At 29.5% G+C, this 23,000-nt stretch overlaps 1 protein-coding gene across 1 annotated transcript in view; it reads right to left on the bottom strand.

Annotated features, from left to right (window-relative positions):
- The window catches only part of LOC148282986 (uncharacterized), a 134,032-nt gene that overhangs the window by 75,868 nt on the left and 35,164 nt on the right, over positions 1-23,000 (bottom strand). The window lies entirely within an intron of this gene.

The following is a 23,000-nucleotide window of genomic DNA, read 5'->3' as shown; positions in this document are numbered from 1 at the left end:
CGTTCAATCGAGGGAATAAATGAGAAAACAAATATGTAAAATAGAACGTAGTTATGCAGAAAGCAGCCAGTCCATAATTTTGAAAAAAAATGATATTGGTGTTATCGGGTGCATTAAGGTCAATTTTATGTTTTGCTAAAATCAACCAGTCTGCTTTCATCCGAAAAACTGTTATAATCACCTTCTAAAAATAGTGTTAATCTCAAAACCGGCATTTCTTAATTTGCAGAAAACACCCACAGCTCTAGAAAAATCTTCCGGTACTTTAAAACTACAACTAAATCTGGTCAAATCCGTAATTAGATAATTGTTTGAAAAAAACAAGTGTATGCATTATTTATCATCTGTCAAAGTAAAAAACATTCCAACTGTTGTGTAGATTTGATTATTTACTCTTTTCACAAACGTGCTATTATCTCAGTTTCACTTTTCTATGGCTGGCTGCTTTCCGCATAACTACGTTCTACATTATTGACTTTTTTGTTGTTGTTGAGTTCTCTTATTATCTTGTGTTTTTTCCGTATGAAGACTATCAAATCTCATTGTTCTTGCTACTGCTTTTATTTTGTTGTATGTATTTACATAGCCCTTTGTTTACACTTGTGAAACAATTTTAGATCGACAGTCCAAGAAAAATCCTACCCCTGATGAAAAGAGTTATCGACCAATTGAGAAATACTTTTTTTAATAGCCTATATTGTAATTACTTTAATGCATGCTTATTACTTGTTTTCGTTTAGATTTCATTATAATTTTTAATATAAAAAAATTCTATCATAAATTGCGTTTCATTTTTATATTAGTTCTGTTCTAAATGGAATAGGATATCTAACATGGGACAATTAATGTAGTAGCCTCAATAATGTGATTGAAAATTTTTAAAAACGCGCGATAACAATATAAGTAATACTTAATACATAAAAAATGGCCGTGGAATGTAGTAGAATGAGGAAGTTCAGTGGTTTAAAATAAATATATTTGTTAATAGACTAATTTAAAAAAATGCAATTTTTGTATATCGTATTATTAGCGCTATGTTTTGTATTTCTGAAATAACTCCGCGTGTGACGTCAGAGGTTCTCTTCCGCTTACTCTCGATCTGTTCTGCTTATTGGTTCATTGACAGCAAGCAAACAAAAAAAATTCCATAACTCTCATCATTAATTGATTTTATTCAAATATTTTTTATTCTCAATTTCTTACATTTTCAGGAAAATTTGCCGTTCAATAATGCTACAATTTTTACCGCGCGCAAGAAAACATTTACTGTCTCCGATTTCCCGTAGAGCTGAAGTTCCTCGAGTGTCCTCAGTTACAATTAACGATTACAAATTTTCTCAGTTTAGAGTGTTATTATTAATGCCATAAAGACACAATTAAAATGGCTGGCAGTGTTACTTTAATTTACAACAACAAAAGCAAAGTTTAACTAACTAGAATTATTTTAATGACAGAATGGAAAATTTATCAAACCTCGCGTTTATGGCGAAAGTTTGCCCGTACGTAGAACGTGTCGTCATTATTCAGAGATTTAAGGGGGTTACCTAGACATGAAAAGAGTAATTTTAATTTATCAAATAGTAAAAGATAAGTTGAAATTTTATCTAAATAAATAAACATACATAGTGCTGTTGTTTAAAATATTCAATAATGTTTTTTTGACAGTCCCGAACTCTTGAATTTTATATATATAAATGTGAGACAGTGTGAAACGAGACACACAATTATTGCGTAATCTGCTGTTCGCACAGTACTAACTACGGTAAGTACTTATTTTTTCTTCGGCTCCACATGTAAGCAAACATACATGGAAATAATATAGATTTATTTAATTTATCTTTATTGAAAATGAATTCGGTACTTTTTAAGTATAATACCTATTCTAAACTGTGATTATGAACTATGTGTAGTACTGTATTTAGCTCTGATTAACTTTAAAACTTTTTAACTTCTGTTATTTTATCTGTTATGCATATAATTAAGAATAGTCCAGAAACCGCATACGCACATCAAACAAAATCCGACTCAACTACTGATAAATGAGTAGGTTTACGTTTTGACCAATTAGTTTCTTTGTAGACGTCGCTCAGTACGCAACTCCTGATTTGAATTCAACTATGTCGTGATGTGTCCCTTTAAAGTGAAGAAATACTGCTAGGATCTTCAAGAAACAGGATGCAATCACATTTCATGTGTAATTAGCTAATTAATGTAATGGATGTATAACAAATGCATTACTCAAAAATTAAATTATTTTCCCATCTGTCAGATTGTCGAAAAAACAAAATGGAAAAATCGTTAGTGTTGCCAGGGTAGTAAATTTTTTACCCTACTTCGCTCATCTAATGAAAATTAAATCTCGAATTAAACAACTCTGTGGTGGACGTTTGACCGAAATTATCTTCAAAACATCAAATATTATTTGACATGATATAAAAATATTTGTTCCATGTCAAATAAATTTTGTTTTATATTTTAAGTTCAAAGTTCATTAATTCAATTAAACTTATTAAATGACCCTTTACTTATCTACTCTGTTGTGTCAATCAATGTTTCCGCGTGCACAATAAAATGTTAGAGAAATTAACAGATTGCTTTTTTTTAACCTTACATTTGTGTTATAATATTACCCGGTGACTTCAAGTATGCGCGCGGCGAAAGTGTGTCTGAGCGGGGGAATTATTGGACACAGTCCGATGTATTCAAATATGATTCTACGCTCCTTCTGGACTATTCTTAATTCTATGCTAGTATGCTAAAGTAATGTTATGTTTTTCTATGTTTGCCACTACATTTTTTTGGTTATATATAAGTGTTTTGTATTTTGATTTTATGATTATATATTTTATACTTTGTTAAATACAAGGGCCGTTTAAAGCGAAATGATTTTCGGAAGCCAAAAATACTTTTATCAATTATGAATCTTTATAGATAGCACCTTAAGCTCTCCGTGAGTTTTCACCGATATAAAAGTAAAATTATTCTCAAAAAGTATTTGGTGTCCAAAATACAAATATAACCCTGTTCACTGTAAGAGTCTTTCTTAAGCCCACGTTTTTCGCTTGAGAAAAGAGCTTTTAAAGCTTAAGATATTTATGCGCTATTCACGTTTTTAACCCTTAAAAGTTTCCCGAGCACCTGAAATATCTTTGCCACCTTTAGGTCTTGACTGAATTTGAGAATTAATTTTGAACAGTGTTCCTAAACCACCTGGGTTTACAAATACAATACTTCTAATGTAACATCAATTCGCTAATAGTATTTTTTATGTTATTTATTACAAAAACACAATTTAAGAAATATGTAAATTGTACATTAAAGATACGCATTACAAATCAAAATAGGTAAACAAACGTAGTAGATATGGTTGTGGTACAGCAGAATATCTGTATATTATTCAATCGGTGTTTATATCTTCAATGCCTGCTCTAGGAACCAAATTAGTTTTATTTGTGATTTTTCCGTGACACATTTTTTTATTTTTTTATTAATAAGTTTCATAAATAATACATGTTTTTATAAATTCTATACAAATCTACTTTTATTTATCTAGTAAATGTTATAGCTGTAACTCTTCAATAAAATGAACTAACTCTGTGCTTGGAGAGTGACTTACACTTTTATAGATATTTATTTATTAGAGTCATATTGAATTCTTTCATGTACTTATTTTTTAAAGAAATAGTTGAGTTTATTAATTTAAATGTACAATACAGCACTACTGCCAATTACAATGTACGTAAATTATATTATTAGGTAATTACAAAAATTTGTTTAAAAAAAGCATAAAATAATTGTTTTTTTTTATGGATTTGCTTTTTACTATGCTTTATTTAAATATGTTTTTTGAAATACATAAATATAAAATTATTTTTTTTGCTGTCTTTACTATGTTTCTTGCTTTTTATTTTGTTTTTACTACGTATTTACTGGGTTTTAAAATATGTTTAAACTTTGTTTCTTGCTATGTATTTTCTTTTAACTATGTATTTTACTGGGTTTTACTCGGCTTTATTTTGAAAAGTGTAGCATTAAATTAAGCTTTCAGAGCTTTGAAGTTAAATTTACTTGTATTCACATTTTTTTCAATTAACATTTTAAATTAAATACATAATTATAGCAAAATTGATATGCTATTTAATATACCTTATTATTCTTGTTGCGCTTCCAATATCTGTTGAGTAACACTACAAAAATAGTCATACAACAATGTGCCTTTTGATGATAAGTTTTTATTTAAAAAATTACAAATATAATATATTAATTATATTTTACGTCATAAATTATAAAATACTAAACAAAAATTGTCTCGATAAACTATGAGTTAACACTTTGTATCCCGGAGCCGTGTAAACACGTGATTATATAACCACGCGTTGTGTCCCGGTCCGGTGTTTTCATGTTATTTACCAACTGTTCAAAAAAGTGCATTTTAATGACATCTAGTGACTTTTATTCGTACTTTTTCGCTGCTGGTAAATTACGTGAAAACACGGGACCGGGACACAACGCGTGGTTATTATAATCACGTGTTTACACGGCTCTGGGATACAAATCACAAAAAAAGGAGTGAGACGCTGTAGGTATATGTGTAAACATTGCAATGTGGTTCTCCATAAAGGCCCAATGTTGGCAAAACTATCATACAAAAATGACTTATTAAATTGTGTCAAATAAATATAAAGTTAGAATTGATTTAACTTAGTATTTTTATAATTATGACACGTTTAAGAAACCCGTCACAAAGCATGAGATTTCACATTTTTTTCACAAAAATGGGCCGGGCATAGGGTAAAATGCGTACCTAATTTTATTTTGATAAAATATTTCAGTATATTTTGTTGAAACAAATTTGAGAAATTATAAATACCTTCATAAAAGAATCATCGCTTAATAGATATCGTCAGCGCAACGCCTTTATGCAGATCTGTAAAACTGTACGTGTGCAACCTAGATCCTAACTATATAGGCCTGACGCAAGTTGCTACCAATTTCCGTAACAACTCTAAAGGGAAGGAAATAAAAAAATGCTATTTCCCCCAGGCGCCATTAATCCCCATAGAACCAAGTAGGTATATACTCTTATAATATATGTAGTATTGAGAGATATATTCGTATCACATATCAAGGGAACGGGTTTATTTCATATCTGCCAATAAAATGGCAGATACGCTGTCTTCCTCATATTACGAGTATATTAGTTAACTTCCACTAATATATTCATGAATGTAGCGTTTTTAACTTATGTTTTCATTGTTAATACTTTTTTTTTGCAAACTAAAATATCACAACTAAAAACATTTTTTTAAAATTTCATATGTGCTTTTTTTAAAATACATGTAATACAAAATTTTATTCTTAACGGCAAGTATTTGATATAAATATATTATATATATTTAAATATTTTCTTTTACTTTTGTGTGTATTTTAAATTTCAAGTATATATTTTTTTGCTTTTATTAATGATTATTTGTTAAATAATTATTAAATAACATAATTTAAATTACTTAAATAATTTTTGATATGATTTTTGCATAGTTTTTTTACACATGTATATAAAAGTTTTGAAAGCATGTCTATTCTTCTTTTTCACATTCACTCCTAAGTGGAGCATGTGGACCATCACCAATTGCCCCCAGAAGACCCTATTGCTAGCCAGCACTCTCTCTCGCCTCCTCCCACGTCAATCCAGCGGCCCTTAGTTCCGCCGAATAAAATCGAAAGATCGTCATCCACGGCCTTCCAGGACGGCGTTAGCCCACAGGTTAGAAGAAGAGGCAACTTGGATTAAGGTTCTCCTGATGCAAGCGCAGCACATGTACAAGCCAGGACCCCCGCCGCATCCTCGAGACGTTCGTTATAGGAGGCTGCTGCGTCCGTTATAAAATCAAACTAAATTATACCTAATATTCTTCTCAAGCACTTACTCTTAAAACTCAGAAATTTGGTTTTTTGAGCTTTGGTAAGGTGCCAGGTGCCAATATTCACACCCATATAGGAGTACTGGCATTATACAAGAGTTCAATAATCGGCATTTTGTTTTGACCGAGTATATACTTTAAAGTTATAGAGTATAGATTTCCAGACAACACGCATTATGTTAAAAATTGCTCCAGCAATTCCTAGGCGGTTGCGAGCTTTTTGTGCATGCTTCCATTCTCAGTTATGTGAACTCCCAAGTATTTAAAGCTGTCAACTTTCTCAATCCTCTGTCTATTATTATAAAGATGCTGATCAGGGTCAGGACACGATTTGTTGCATATAATCTAAAGCTAGGGTTTCCTAGGACAGCAGTGCCCATATCTTAATGGCCGTAGTGAACGAAGATGCGGTGGACAGCCGTCGTAACGTGACTAGGGAGTGGTTTTTTTAAACTGTGTTATCAACACCGTTTTCTTACGAAACCACTCTCTAGTCACCGTTACGAAGGCTGTCCACGGCATCACAACGGTGTAATAGTGAACGCACTATGGCCGGGCCTAAGATACGGGCACCGCTGTCCTAGGAAACCCTAGCTTTGGTCTTTAGGAAAACAAGCACGTATTTATTGCAACAGTTAGTAATTATTCTTATTTTTAAAATTGTTAGGACGTTTTTCATTAAGAATATTTTCTCACTTTATGTAAATGTATCCAAATGTATTAAATGCTTTTTGTTTTTCCTTTGCTTTGTATCTTTTTATCTATTTGCCATACAAGTTTTCCGGTTGTTATAAGAATTAATTGATTAAATAAAACATAAACAGCAATTTAAGGATCTAGGTAGTGCGTAAGTTGACACACATTTTTCTTACTACGAGTACATATACAGTCAGTGCGAGATCTTAGAAGATTGTATGTTTAACTCGATTCAAGATGGGGCCATTTAAAAGCTTGAATAAAAACATCAAGTCAGCAATCTGTCGTCTATTAGCCAAAGAGTTTATCTTAAAATGTATTCTCGCATCGTTGTAATTATCGAATTGGTAATTATTTCTGTATGATAGACATTTTAATAATTCATTTTGTACTTTTTTTTTATATTTGTGGCTTTCATAGTAGGGGGACCAGATTAACGTTGCAAATTCAAGCCGACTTCTCACAAATGCGTAATACAAAATTTTCAGGGAATTTATATATTTTATGCGGAACAATAAGTACAGTAATAATTTTACTCTTGTTTAGGATGAGATAAAAAATAACACAGCGTTTATGCATAAAATGTAGATTTCATTTAAGCATTAAACCTTGTATGAATATTAATTTAACATGCGCCGCGCCGGTCGGACGCGTTTACTGCCCGGCGGAAGTCTTTTAGACGTAACGTTAATGTACGTCTTTACGTCCGTAGAAATTAAGCCATCCGAAAACTGTCAAAATGGAATAAGTCCAGATGGTAGAAATTGCGTTGGATTGTCATCTTAGAGTATAGGAAATCGATTGAAGTAAAGTATTTAAAAATAACTAACTAACAATAAGGCAGCATATTCAAAAAAATATAGGGGAGACCGAGGAGAATTGTAACAGAGGGGAGTTGAAACAACGGCGATTGCGAGAAATCTATGATCGATGGCGAACTGACAACGTCACGCATTTATTGTTTTTTTGACGTGCCGCTTGATGGAGTTGTCAACAGCAGTCTACAGGGAGTGGTTGTGTGTATACGACATCTGGATGGAAAAAATACCAAAAGTAAGTTTTGGCCAGAATTTTGATAGCCTGTTATTCGATACGTATTACGTGCACGCTGACGTGATATGCATTGACTATTCAAGTTTCAAAGCGTGATATTGTTTTTTATAGCTCGCATCTAGTTTTGAGGTTAAAAGCCATTAATCTAAACAAGACCTGATTTTTTGGGCCTAGGAGAGTTAAAACAGCTTGTTTTAACTTTCCTCTTTTATATTTTTTTTTACTAAAATGTTTTGTGATGTGAATTTGAACACCGAATTTTTAATTGTTATTGTTTCAGAATGCCCAATCAACATGTAAGAAAGACTCTTTTGCTACAATTTATAATTACTGCACGATAAAGCCTAATCAATATATTTTTATTGATGAACATACCAACGGTTGATTACAGCAGTTAAATTTGTTTCACGGGTATTTTTATAAATATTTTTTTTTGCATTTGTAAAAAAAGCATTGTATTTATTTTAAAAAAAATATATAATCTCCAAATACCAAACTGTGACAACTTACCTTGACCTCTGTTTCAACTTACTTTGGTACTAGGAGAGTTGTAACGCAGGGAGTTTTTTCAGTTTTAGCCGATTTTTTCATTGACCCCGATTATTTTTTCCTGTTATTTTATTTAGATAACATAGTGTAGCGTCGTAAAAATATAAAGTTCATTGAGAAAGGTCTATTTTAGGCTGAGATTTACTAGGTAATGTAAAAACTGTTTCAACCCTCCTCGGTCTTCCCTACACATGTTTTGCAAATACATTAATGTATATTTTTTTTCGGTTTCTTAGAACAGGCATTACCCAGATAGGAACCTTTAGATCCTTTAAAGTATTCTGGTATACCGCACTGATTCGATTTTTGGACTCATCCTTAGTGCATAAGTAGAATATTGGTTTGAAATTTTGCATGTGATTTTCTAAATATATCAATAACTATATCGGGCCCGTTAGCAGTTAAACATATTCAGGCACTATTACAAACCCTTGTACTCGTAATAGGCACAATCATTCCCGGAATGAAAGGGTTCGCCGAGGAAGTAGGGTATTGTGATTATTTTCTATCAGATGGCGAATTCAGAAAAAAATAAATTATTTAGGCACCTTAAGTGTTCTTTTACTCTAATATTTAAGTTTTCTTTTCCAATGTAGATGTCAATAAAGACACTGGGTTAAAAGTTCTTCATGTTGAAAATAAAATATTAAAATTAGACAACTTAGAAATCTTAGAAATTGAAAAAGCAATTCATAATAAGAAAAAAAAACCCAAATAAACAATATTTCCTTTAGTCCAATCGTCTAGTTTTCAGAGTATACATATCAAATTATCACCCTTATGAGACAAAAATACTTGATTTATTAGTATGGAACTAATAACTCAGCATAATACTGATAAAATAAAATAGGTTAGAATTTGTTACTTAATTGTACCTAGATAAAGAAGCTCGCGTAGCTTTGAAACCGGTTGGAAGAAAAAATAAAAAAATAGTGGTTAAAAACAAAGTTGTTTTTCTTAATTTTATTAAAATTGCATTATTTTAATTTAAGGGTCATATTAATTTTATTTTTTCGACTTTCATTTTCCTAGATCAAACTCATAGCCTGATCTCACAGTCCTTATAATTCAATGTGTATGAACACGAGTAATTTTATTATTTAAGTTTATATGTGCAAGCTTTACTGCCCACTGCTGTTATTTGAAATTAATTATGTGGATTTATACTTTTTTTTTATATTTAGTTCAAATTTTTTTGCAACAGAGAGGGAAAACATTTTCGAGAAGGGAATGTGGAAGTCTAGGGACTTACAAGGCATGAATTACGCTCTTGTAACGTGACGATGTCAATAAACGTCATTGAGATAAAATAAATATGAGGGTGTTGGAAGTAAACTTAGAAATCCCTACCAAGCACGGAAAATTACTTAATATAAAAACCTACCTTCCTAAATAGTAGCGTAATTCAAAACTGTCTCTAAATTTTGCAAAAACAGATTTCAATTATGCCACTTGAACTTAGCATTCACATTAAGTTAGTGAAGCATAATTAGAAATCTCACAATTCTCATTTCAAAGTTTTTCGCAAATATCTCAGCAACTCTTTCAATGGAGATTTCTAAGTTTGCTTTTAATACCCTCATAAATGAAATAAAAGATTATCGGTTGAGTATTTCTGTATTTCAAAAAGATAAAATTGATATTTGGTAGAGAAGTTATAATAAAATACATGTTTTACAATATGAAAACACTAAATATGATAGTTGAACTATTTTACTTTGATTTGGTGGATATAAAAATTATATATTGTTCATTAAATTAATTATTGTACAAACTTGATTAAACAAAAGTTAGTCATAATAATCAACAACAAAACTTAACGATAAAAAGTTCAATGATTAGCGTTTAGTATAACAAGTATATAAAACAAAATTAAGAAAAAAAAGTAAGAATAATATTGTTTGATGCGTCCTTGAAGGGAAATTCTGTAAAGCTCGTTTCACAGGGTCGGAAAATGAAACAAGATCTTGTGCAAGATTTTACCTAACTAATATTGTGTCGTGTATTATTAGTATTAATACCATAGTTGGATAATTAATATAGTGCCATTTTTGTTAAAATCACATAAAGGGCGCTGTACAATAAATAAATATACCTGCACGTCTTGCAGCTACAGAGCGCATGGACGATTGGGATTCTAGTTCCTCGTTTCAAATTATGATCTATTTTAATCATTATAGAAAGGAGCTAGATTACAGCACGTCTTGTTGCTACAGAGCGCATGGACGGTAAGACATCTAGTCCTAATTTACATTATGTTTATAACTTGACAATGAAATTTCGTGTTTGAATGATATAAAAATAAACATAAATAAAGAATCGTTTCTAAAAATAGGAGAAGGAGGAGAGTAAATAGCAAATAAAATAGCTCTAGATTTGTCACGATATTTATTGTACAAGAAACTGCATCTTACGCAAGATCTTTCACCATTTTCTTTCCAACGCAATACGAGCTTTACTGAAAAAATACCTAGATATATATGCATACATTTTCATTGTTTAAACGTATTAATAATATTTTTTTCTTCCATAATATAGATTTATAGAATGAAATAATAAAGAAACAAGGGCATAAAAAACAATTATTTTAAATAACTCTTAAGTAAACAAAAAGTATTTTGTAATTATATTTAGTGTATTACATATATTTAAAATTTTAAGCTATACCTTTGTTGTAAAATATTTCAATAAATCTTAGTAAATATTTGTATATAACACACCCTTTTTTTCAACTATTTTTCCTGCAAGAAAAAAATAATTTATTACAATCAGTTCACGTTGGTGTTAGCTTCAGATAGCATGTGTCCTTTAGATAGACTCGGGAAAATCGGTAAGTTATTATATACATAAATTTACTAACATTTACAAATTTTGTATGTTTAATTTTAAATTTCGCACTCGCAAATTCCGTGGAATGATCAAATCACAATAATGTTTTAATTATCATAAAATTATTAATATCGATAAAATAACAATGAATAAAATATTAAGCTTTCTATGATTATTATCAAATTGAATCCAAAACATTGCATTTATCAAAAAAGTTTTCACTCGTGTCGGGTGTGTAAAGATTTAATTTTAAGCATTATTTTATATTTAAGAAATAAGTTATGAATAGTTATAATAATTTTAATAGTACACATTTTTATGAAAACACTTAAATGTGGCTTGACTTAAAGAAAAGCTAAATAAAATTTTACAATAAGATTATTAAAATACTAATTGATTACAACCGCATAGAAGACATTTTTTATCGAAACACGGTTTTTGCCGTTTTTGTTTTATTCAAAGCCATACAAGCCTCTTTATTGAGGTAAAAAAATAGGTAAGGATATCATTTATTAGATTAGTTCTGTTGGTAGAAAAAAAGAGTGGTTAAAAACAAAGTTGTTTTTATTTATTTCATTAAATAACAGTTATTGTATCAGATGAATAAAATATTTAATTGTAAATCTAGCAATCGATACAAACATTTTTTATTGTAATTTAAATAAGTTAATGAGATCATTTTTGTTTTTTTGTTTAATTGAAAATCATATCAATTTAAGCACTTGAGGTATAATACTTAAGCACTTTTTTGAAAAATAGAAAGTTATGACAGAGGAACGAGTTTATTTTTTCAAGAGAAAACGTTTTGATCTCTTGTCATAGTTATTTTATAATATTTAAAAAACAAATGTCATAATTATTCGAAAGCCAGTTAAGTTCTTCTAAATCTGAGTACCTTGTTTAAAATGTATTTAGAATAAATTGGTAAATAGTTTTAATGATCGGCCAGTTAATAATATGAAGAATTGGCATTGTTGCAATCGGTTATCAATGAATAATAATAATAAAAACCTGTTAAAAAAAACAAAATGTAATTAACCAAAGAATATGCTTCTAAATGCTAGATGTATAAAATGCTACATATAGATAAATAATTTCTAATATAATAATCTATTTTATAAAAATGTGCATTTTATAAATAGGTACATAGTGTAAAAATATACAACATTAGACTAATTATAATATGTTTACTTTGAGCTACAAGAAAAAAAGCCTAGATAATTTCCTTAGAAAAAGATACATTGCTTAGTTTAAGAATAAAATAATGTCTTTATAATTCTAAACATTCAAAAATAAAAATTGTGGTCTTAGATAAAAACAAATTCATGGAATTTGATGAATTTTTGTAAAATTTAATACGTTCACTGCCAGCCAAAATGTTTAAATCTCGAGTATAAATTCAAACATGTTTTATTATCATATTGGCTCGAATATCAAATAATAAAAAGTGCAAAATTAAGCAAAACAAATTGAGAAATTGGGGAAAAATGTAAAAAATGGTAACTCGAACTGGCAAAAGGGTGGAACAAAAATCCGACTCCGATTGGCAGAGCCGGCAGTGAACCTGTTAACTGATTGTTAAAATAAAAAATAATATTATTCTTAATTCATTTTAAAAATAAACACCCGTTTCGTATGTTATAATTATTTACCCTTATTTATTGAAAACATTAAGGTTTTAATATTTGATTTAGTTGGAATTAATGGATGTTTTTTTTAATTTCCCGTATCTATGTAGTAGCAGCAATTAATCCACTATGGGTGTGAAATAGAACTGGGGCCTCCTTAGGGATTACAATGAAAAGTTACCTTCAATTGTTTATAAAGTGATATCATGTTTTCTTTACGAAAATGTATATATTTGGGTGAAATTTTGAAGTATCTTCATTTCTGTTATTGAACATGTTTCAAAACATATTTTATATGAATATTAATTAGTTTTTAGAGAAAATTCCATTTTAATTTATACAACAAAAAAAAACATAACTGTTATCTTCCCATTGCAATACGGGCTTAGAACCCTCAATTAGTGTTTTTTTTACTCAATGCGATACTTACTCTTCCGAAAATCCGGAAGAAATTTATTGTAGAGTTGTCTGCCTAGCGGTGTATTTACTGATTGATGCGTTCGACTACAATGCCTGATTTTTGATACCGAGTTCGATTCCCGGTAAAATCGATGTGGTTTTTCACTGCAATATTTTAGTCTGGTGCTTGTTCGACTAATTTAATTATATTGGCTTTTGAGATGTGGTTGCATCGCAGAATGCTTAAGATATCTTGGACAGACCTGATAATGAACTCCAAAGTCTAAAGTCAAGCTAGAATGAACAGAGAACTCTTAACCACCATAAAAGTTCGTAAAATTTCACATCTGGGGCATACAATGCGTGGAGAAAAGTACCACTTGCTTCATTTAATTTTGAAAGGCAAGATTGAGGTTCACAGAGGGGCTGGAAGAAGACAAATGTCCTGGCTGCGAAATATACGAGACTAAACTGGCTTCAGGACTGTGGAGCAGATTTTCCGGGCAGCACAGGACAGGGAGACTTTTGCCAGAGTGATTGCCAACGTTGGGGATACCTGACAGGGAACTAAAAGAAGAAGATATTACCCACAAAACATCGCCGATACGCTGCTATTGAAGTATCAACAATATGCGTATGCGCCTTTAGATGTAGATAAGGAATGACGAGCTTTTTTAAAAAATTTAAATTAGATGCATTGAGTGACCACTATGTTCAAAACGTAAAAGTATCTATAATTATTAAAATACTGTATAATTATGATTAATTGATTTCATTGTTATGTATCATTGTATTGATATTTATGAGAATAATAATTAAAGTTTACAATATTGACCTAACTCAAGTAGAATTTATAAGTGTTAAATTATACTAAAACATTTAAGTTTGTAAGTGAAAATTCTTGATGGAAGTTCATTGTAATTTATTATATAAATAAAAGACGAGTGATACTTTAATCCATAAATTTGGAAATAAAAATTCCTTTGAATTAAAAAATAATGTAAAAATAATTCATATTGCAACTAAAGGCCATAAATTTGACAAATTAGAAATTCTCGAAATTAATAGATTAAAAAATAAACCCAACGTAGAATTACTTAATGAACAGATAACACACGTGCATTCTCCATTACTTTACCCATTGTAATATATTTTTACTAATGACTTTTTACCCTTTGTTTTCCAGAAATCATAATTAATAAAATCACACTCACGAAGGATGGGACACTAAAAATAAAATAAAATACTTAAACTCATTAAAATAGCATTATATCAGCTCATTAGTAAACCCGAATTTTTTTTGAAAATGATCCTTAAGATAAAAATAACTTTATTTAATTTACTTTCATATATTGAACTCCTTAATAAAGATGCCAGTCTCGAAGATGTCGCAAAAGCGATGAAACCGGTCACTGGATATTCCAAATTTGTGGATTAAAGTATCACTCATCTTTTAATTGTGTAATAAATTAATTAATACTTACTAGTTTTTTATTGATTACGTAAAATTTGACAATATAAATTCACATATCATTAAGATAAACATGAAAAAATATAATAATTTGATTGAAAATGGAATTGGCATTCGTGAAATATACCAGTTAATAATTTAAAAACAATAAAATCTATGAATATAGTTAAAAGGTCCAAATTATATAAGGAATAATTATCTTTTGTCTGATTTAGTTTTTGTTTAGTACCAGGATCACATGAAAATGCATAAAATACAGAAAGTGCAGTTTGTTTTAATTATTCATATTTTTTTCGATCTAAAAATAACGAATGGTTTTGTTTTGAAAGAAATATTTTTATAAAAACTACAAAAATTGTATCAGAATAACTCAAATTCATGAGGAAATTAACGGAAATTGTATGTTGTTCGTCGGCGTCGTTTAGAAAGAATGTTGGTTTGTCTAATTTGAATCCATTACACTGATTAAATATATTTATACATGAAATACTATTTAGTGACTAAAATGATATGCTACTCGTAAAATGGTAGGGATGTTTGAGGTTCTTGGATAAAAAAATAACATCGCTTCCCTGTATGGGTAGAATGAGAGAATAAAACGATACATACACCAATATTTTTTTGCGTACTAGCTTTACTACTACCTACATTCGGTATTAAGCTGGATATTTTATGTACTTACACAAGCCGTAATCCCATTTAATATTTTTTTTAAATTTTACGATTCGAACCGACGCGCGTCCAGATCAAAATACTTCTCCGATCTGACAAATAAGTTGTCAAAATATATGGTTAAAATTATTTAAGCGCTTCGCACCCAGCTGTGTGTCACAACTCCGATACAAATTTCTTAGATATATATACATGACGCTAGTGTTTCAAAATATTCCGGAAGTTTGATTGAAATACAGTGAAATTTAATAACTTTGATGCGGTTTTAATGCATTTAGAGTAGTCATTCCCAAAGTGGTCTATATCGACTCCCAGGGATAGACTCTGACCTGAAAGATGTTTATGTTAGGGGGTGCGTAAAATGAAATAGGGGCCCGCAGATTGGATTTCATTTGGGCAGGCCGTCGCCAAAATGAAGTCTTTGTAGATGTAATAATACACCTAACAGAGATAGTACCTTTCATGTCTTGAACGGATTTTTTTTCATTGTATTTATTTTACATGAAATAAGAAAATTTTGAAGTCTAATTAAATTCTGACATAACCGTCAGTTTCATTCAGATGATAAAATTGATACTATAAAAAAAAAACAGTTATTATATTTTTTCCTCCTTTTTTATTATTGTGAACGTATCGAGACTTTAGAGTCAGCTTGGTAATTTCTCGATAGATAAATACAGTAGAAAGTTAAGCATACTGTCTTGTTATTGTCAAAAGTCACATGAAAACGATGTTCAAGCGAGTATTTTTGACTTAAATGGGAATTTATTGCAGTTTATAATCACTTTGTAGTGGCCAATTTTATCACAGAAGCCTATTTAAAATATAAATAAGAACTATTTTGAATGAACTATTTAATTTTTGACGTCATTCATTGGTTGGATTCAATCATATGATGTCGAGATGACAAGTCGGTAGAACATACCGAGGTAGATAGAGATAGTACAAAACTTAAGTATACCGTCTCGGTATGTATCGATGAAGATAGCTTTTACAATCGTTGCCCAGATATACAACTTGAACCATTAAAGACGGGGCAGAAATGAGTATACTTATACTCCTAGAATTAATTTGTAGTATTTGTACCACTCAATGAATAATAGAAATGAGTCTGCTTATATTACAGAGACCATCTTGTATTATTTGTGCCACTGAAAATATAACACAAATGCGCATATTTATTTGATTAAATCCAAAGTTTAATAGACACCAAAAGTTGTTTATTTATGTTTTGAGTAGTTGTATTAAGTGTATTGTTAAAATCATTAATGCAGACAACTACAAGAATCATTTCTTCATATAAATGGCTAAATCAACAAAAATACAGTTAAGTCCATCCATCAAAAATATATTATATGGATTTGTGGGAGTTGCTGTTTGTTAAAAATACTAAATTATGAAGGGATATAATTTATTTTCTCAGTTAAAAATAAGATTCAATCTTAAAAAGGTAATATTTATTTAAATAATAAAAATGGAATAAAACGGCGATGAGTATCATGCCGGTAAAAATTACAATAATATAATTAGACTGTGGTGAATAATGTCTGTAATATTATTCTTTTGAAATGTAAATTTTTCGCATCCAAGCTCCAAAAATCATGATTCATGTTATTCCCCAAGATCCCTTGATGCTGTTGTTAATATTGTCATCATAAGTAAAAAAATAACAGAATTTTCAAGAGCACCCAAAAATTAAATGACGTCTTAAAACCATGTTTTTTTTCATTAAGTATTTTTTTCGTTTTACGTAATGATGATGTGTCAGACTTTTATAATATTTTTTCGTATTATAACTTTTAAAGAAAATCTCAATTTTCAAAATAAAAATAGTTAAAACATTAAACTATTTGAGAATGGCCGCGTTTTTTAAATAATAGTATTATATTATTAATTTTAATTTATTCAATCTTCATGTACACGTTACAATAAAAAATAAAGTAAACCCAAGCGCAGACTATGCTGGTGTAGATTTTTTTGTCGGTTTTACGTATTAAAAAATGTAAATATTTTATTAAAATAATATAAAAAAAAAGAAAAAGAAATAAATTTAAATAATAAATACGCATTTTTTTTACATATTTTTTTTCCAACATCAAACTTCCTGTGTTGAATTTAACAATTGAAACTACTCTAAGCGTTAAATTTAGTATAAAAAATATTTGACTGAAGAAAACTCATTAGAGAAAACTGTAATTAAGACTAACATATTACAACAGAGACAGAGAACATTTTAGGGAAGAAAATATGAACGTTTATGCTTATATTTACAGGGTTTATGACCTGTCATTGGCCGTATGTAGCATGTAGCATCTTTCCACACTGTAACATTTATCTTTTTGCCTATGTTAAAATATCCATATTTCTTTATTTCTTTAATCTGTTGATTTTTGTGAAAGTAATTAAATAAATTAAAAGTAATTAAATAAATCAATTGATGTGGGTGAGATTGATTTGGAGACTGAATTATTTCACCTATTAGGCAACATCTGAAACCATTTTTTGAGTACCACATTTTGAGTTTTTTCAAATTTTTGAACACAAATACTGGATTCCACCCCCTAGGGAGTTAAAACAGAGATGGAGAACATTTTGATGAAGAGGAAAATCTAATTATTCAAATATTCATGAACAAAATCTCAAAACATTACATTTAATGTTACCAAAACGTTTGTGGCGTTAAGACAATAAGGAAAACGATTTGATAAAGAAACTAATGGTGGGAGTAAGTTCAACAAAGGTGGCTTTATGTGGAAACATTGCCTCTGGGAACTAAATAAATACATGACTTGGTGAAAATAATTAACTTACATCAGATCTATAAGTTCAGTTTGTGATATATATAACATAAAACTCTTTTTACCAATCTTCCCATGGAATGGATTTTCTTCCAGTTAGACTGAAAATAGCAATGGGAGGTCGAGTGATAAATCTTACGGGTTCATTAACCAGCGGGAGGCTTTACAGGAAGTTGGTAGGAGTAAAAATGGCAGGATAGAATGCGAGGAAATGTAGATAGAGTAGAAGGATAGTGGAGTGTACCACATGCTAAGAAAATCCATTTACTATATCGCATATATTGAAATCATATTGCGACGGTCGTGTCGTTCTCACTGGGTTTAGAAAAATTTAATTCCTATCAGAGTCGAGCGCTTGATATAAAAACATATTTCTAGAATTTCATTTACCTTTCTGATCATGATCCACAATCAAAGCTCCCACCCCTTTCCCCCGATTATAATGGGGTGGTGCATATGCCAATATATTAATCCCTCTTAAAATAGTACAAAGATTAATTATCAAAGTAATTTTAAAGAAACCCTCAACATTCAATACGGAAAGTCTATTTAAAATAGTTAAGGTTCATACAGTAGACACTCTTTATAAAATAAATGATATTATACAAATATATAAAAAAGAAAAAAATAAAAGAATTTGAAATGAATAAGTCACTCAGATACCAACATAATATCAAAATTCCATACAGGTCATGGTCAAAATAGCTTTGTCTTCAAAGGTGTAAAAAATTATAATAATCTTCCTAATGAACTAAAAACTATTAAAAATAATATATCGATAAATAAATTTAAAGTTAATCTAAAGAAATTTTTTGAACTCGTGTAAAAACAACATTAAATGTTAATTAGTATGAATGTATTATTGTTTTATGTTTATTCTTTACATATCCCATGTTTTTCTTTTTCTTTTCATGTACTCGTATTAAAATTATATAAACTCTTATAAATAAACAACTAAAACAGTGTAAGTCACTCTCCAAGCACAAGAGTTAGTCTCTTTTTTTGGAGAGTTACAGTGATAAAATTTACTAGATGTGTAAAAGTAGTTATGTTTAGAATTTTACAAAAACTTGTACTTTTTATGAAATTTATGAATAAAAAAAAAATGATAATGACTAGTGCCTTTTTTCAGTTTAGTATATTTTTTTATTTTTATTATTTATGTATTATTTAAAAAACCCGCTTTGCTTATATAAAAAAATATTATCAGGTCTCGTCCGGTTAATACAGTCATCATGTGATTTTTCAAGATGATTTTAAATTTGTCTCCAGTGTAATTTTTTAAGTTGTAGGGCTAATCCCTGTAATCTAGAGCCCTTACAGGGCACTGCAGATTGAAAAAAAAACACCTTGCTAGGATTAATCTTTCCGAAATTTCTAGATGTAAGTTGAGCCTATTCCTCGGGGGACCACTGGTTAAACCTGAGGATATTAAAGAGCGCGCTCCTAACCTAATAACCCGATACTGTACGGATCTGGGCTTAGAGGGGGAGATTTAGCAAAATGAGAACTTTGGCCTTCCGCACGGTAGCCAGGCTCTTTATAAACCTGAGCTTGGGGGCGAGAACTATTCACGGGGACCCGTCACAATGGATCTTTACGACCCCTATCTTTAAGAATAAGAATAAGTATAGTCATTGTATAGTATTTTTGACTCTCCAACATTTTTCTTAGCTTTTTTTATGTGGTAGTGCTATTGTTGTCTATTCATATTTTCTATAAATGTTTTAAAACTAATTTAGAGAAAACTTAATGTTTCTTAACAACCAAACCGCGAAAACAACGAATCATAGAAACATTAAAAAAATTATTGTACCCCTTATTACAGATTTGTCAATTTGTGATCAATCGTGGTCTATCGCTTAGCTCTTCTCAGATAATAACACATTCCATCCCTCGACACTCCACATCACTCTTCAGCAATTTTTTTTTTGTTCAAGGTGCCAGATTCTGGTATGAACGACATGCCACTGAACTTGATAAATGCACATTCCCCGATAACTTTTTGCTGTGCAAGTTCTAGGACCAACTATTATATGCACTCGCTTATCCCTAGGCTCAACAGATATGGTAATCAGTATGAGGACAAGGCTGATATATTTGGTTCTGGACTTGATAGTTATAAAACGAGTCTGATTTCTTTTTTATTCTCGCAATATAATTCTTAAACTTTACTTTATATTTAAAAATGTTTTCATTTTTCATATTTATGTGTTTATTGCGTAAATATTTTTTTGGCAATTTAACGCAATTTTATCATTTTTTGTTATGTATTTAAACATGTTTTTTTTTCTTCATATTAACGTTTAATATATGTAAAGGGCAATTTGTGCCGTTTATGAAAAAAAAAAAACTTTCAAGAAGCTTCTTAAACATTATTATATATCCTTCGAACTCTTAATTTTCATCATATCATCCGTGTTTCTCTGGATCCTTCGATATTAAGTAAAAGTAAGATAGATGGACAAATGTTGAGATCCGTACATTATGTAAGGCTGAGATAAGCACTATCGACAAAATCAAGAAATGGTCTGAAAATTAAAATATATGAGTAAATAATAAAAACTCAAGTATTTCTCTTAAAAAAAAACATCTTGGCACCATTTAATAAAAAATCACCTATTTGGGAATATAATTAGATTTTTAGTGATGATAATAAACTGAGTGCGTGTTTAAACGCTGTGTAACAACAATATCTCGCGACGTATTATTTACGAGAAAAAGCGCGATCATAAAATGTATACGCAGGTCAAATAGTACGCAGTATTCGGCCGAATACCGAATATTAAAGTAGCTTATCAGGTTGAATACCGAATAGTAGCCGAATATTTTTGGCTTCTCTAGTGCGGAGAGTGGTATCTGAAATCAAGTTTGAAGTCCCAGAAAGTGGCTTGGTGGAATTTTAGTTACTTTTAAAAATAAAAAAACATTAAAATTTTAAAAGTGTGAAAATATGTATTAATTTAAATATATACCTTTTTTATCTAAGTGCGTATGTTATGTGAGTAGACTTATTTAAAAAAAAAGACTAAAATATTATTAACGCCAATGAGACTCAGTTTCCTCTTGTAGTGTAGAGCTTAGTCGTTAAACCATTACACAAGTGCGGATGAGGGATGACGATTTGTTTTAAAAGTGTTCCAAATATGTAAGATAGTGTAAAATGAACTATGTTAAACTAATCTAAACATAATAACTTAAGCATCGGCAATAAATTCTAATAAACTGATTTTGATTTACAAAAACAACTTAGACATTTCAAAATACACTGAAGATCACAGTAATACAGTCTTTAATTAAAGAACTATAATTATAAAATTGCTACATAATATTATAAACAAACCAATAGGGGTAAAATATCTATTGTATACCTTTGTTTGGGAATTGACAAAATATTCTAATAAAAATATTTAAAAAATTGTGAATCTGTAAAAAGTCAGTCGTTTTGTTAAATATTATGCATTTGGAATCATACATTTTTGAAAAGAATAAAGAAGAATCATTTCTTCTTTATTCTTTAATAATAACCGAAGGATTGTTACGCAAAAAAATGTAGTATTATTTGAATAGGGTACCTACTTTTTATAATTATTATTTCTTGAAACCATAACTGAAATCAAATCATTCGTACTCAAAATATAAAGTTTTAAAACACGTTTAATTTGATTTGCATTATGAAATTTGATTGATAATTTAGTTTTATTATATAATTATGGATAGAAATATTAAATTGTTCTATGCGAAGTACAAACATTAAAAAAAAATACGTTAAAATTTTTTTAACAAGACAAGGAAAATTGAAAAAAATAACGAATGAACTAAATTGAACATTAGTTAAACGTACTGCTAAAAGCGTCACTCTTTGTATTTGTTCATTAAAAAATATTTTCAAAAAGTTTTCTTGAAAATTAAGTATTATAATTTATATTATATGCATATATTATCCGCCCTATTGTTAAATGGCTAGCATGCTTGCCTGCCATGTAAGAGGTCTCGGGTTCGATTCCCGACGTATGATTTCGATCATCACCTCCATGTACCAAACATATTAAGATACGCTGCGGTTGGTGTACTAATGCACTGCCCTATGCACCATTTGGTGCGGAAAAGAAATGACGATGGTATATACATATGTAAAGTGCGTTCTGCTTGGTACGTTTTTGAATTAACGCCTGTGAAGTGATTGGTAATTATTTTTAAGATTGAGAATTTTTGATGATCAAGACAAATCATTCCAAGTAAATGACGATATGAAAGAATTTGAGTTTTTTTATAATAATAATTATATCTAATGATTTATACATAAAAACGTATTTTTTATTAATCACCATCCATCTATAATACATATGAAACATATTTATCTTAAAATCATTGATTTGAACAATCACATTTAAAATGATTTCGAATCCTTTAAATTAATATTCGATGTTCCATTGAATATTTTTGCACTGCCAAATATATGTACCTACCACGATGTTTTAAAAGCATTTAAGTAAATTAGTCGTATTTAAAAAAATATTTTATTATTAAAAAATGCGTAGTAAAATTCTACAGATAAAAAATGTACGTTGAGTAAGATTTTGTGCAATTCTAGCGAAAGCTACGTACTGTTTATGATAATTTATAAGATTGATTGATTGCTAATTTTATATATTTTTTACATAGAGTTAAGGCAATAGAAGCTTCAAAAACAGCTACAATACAGTTCGATAGTCAGATGGCAGAAATGACCCCATCTGTAATTTTTAAAAAATGTTTAAAGAGCTGAAATTATTTTTTAAATCCACAAACCAAAATATTTTAGTGTTACTTTTTAATAATAAATTACCATTCTAAACGACGCTGTTTTTTCTTCTATGTGTATTTACTGAAATATTTATAAAAACATTTTAAAACCTAAAAACTGAAAAAATTACATATTGTCCCTTCTGCCATTTGAAAACCGAGTTGTTCTTTTATCCGATCTTTTTCACACTTTTCCGAT

This window comes from Micrasema longulum, unplaced genomic scaffold, assembly GCF_059751315.1.
Source record: "Micrasema longulum isolate JH-2025_06_02 unplaced genomic scaffold, ASM5975131v1 h1tg000273l, whole genome shotgun sequence".
NCBI classification, from domain to species: Eukaryota; Metazoa; Arthropoda; class Insecta; order Trichoptera; family Brachycentridae; genus Micrasema; species Micrasema longulum.
Note: the sequence above shows the minus strand (reverse complement) of the source record. Positions and strands in the feature narration are given on the sequence as shown.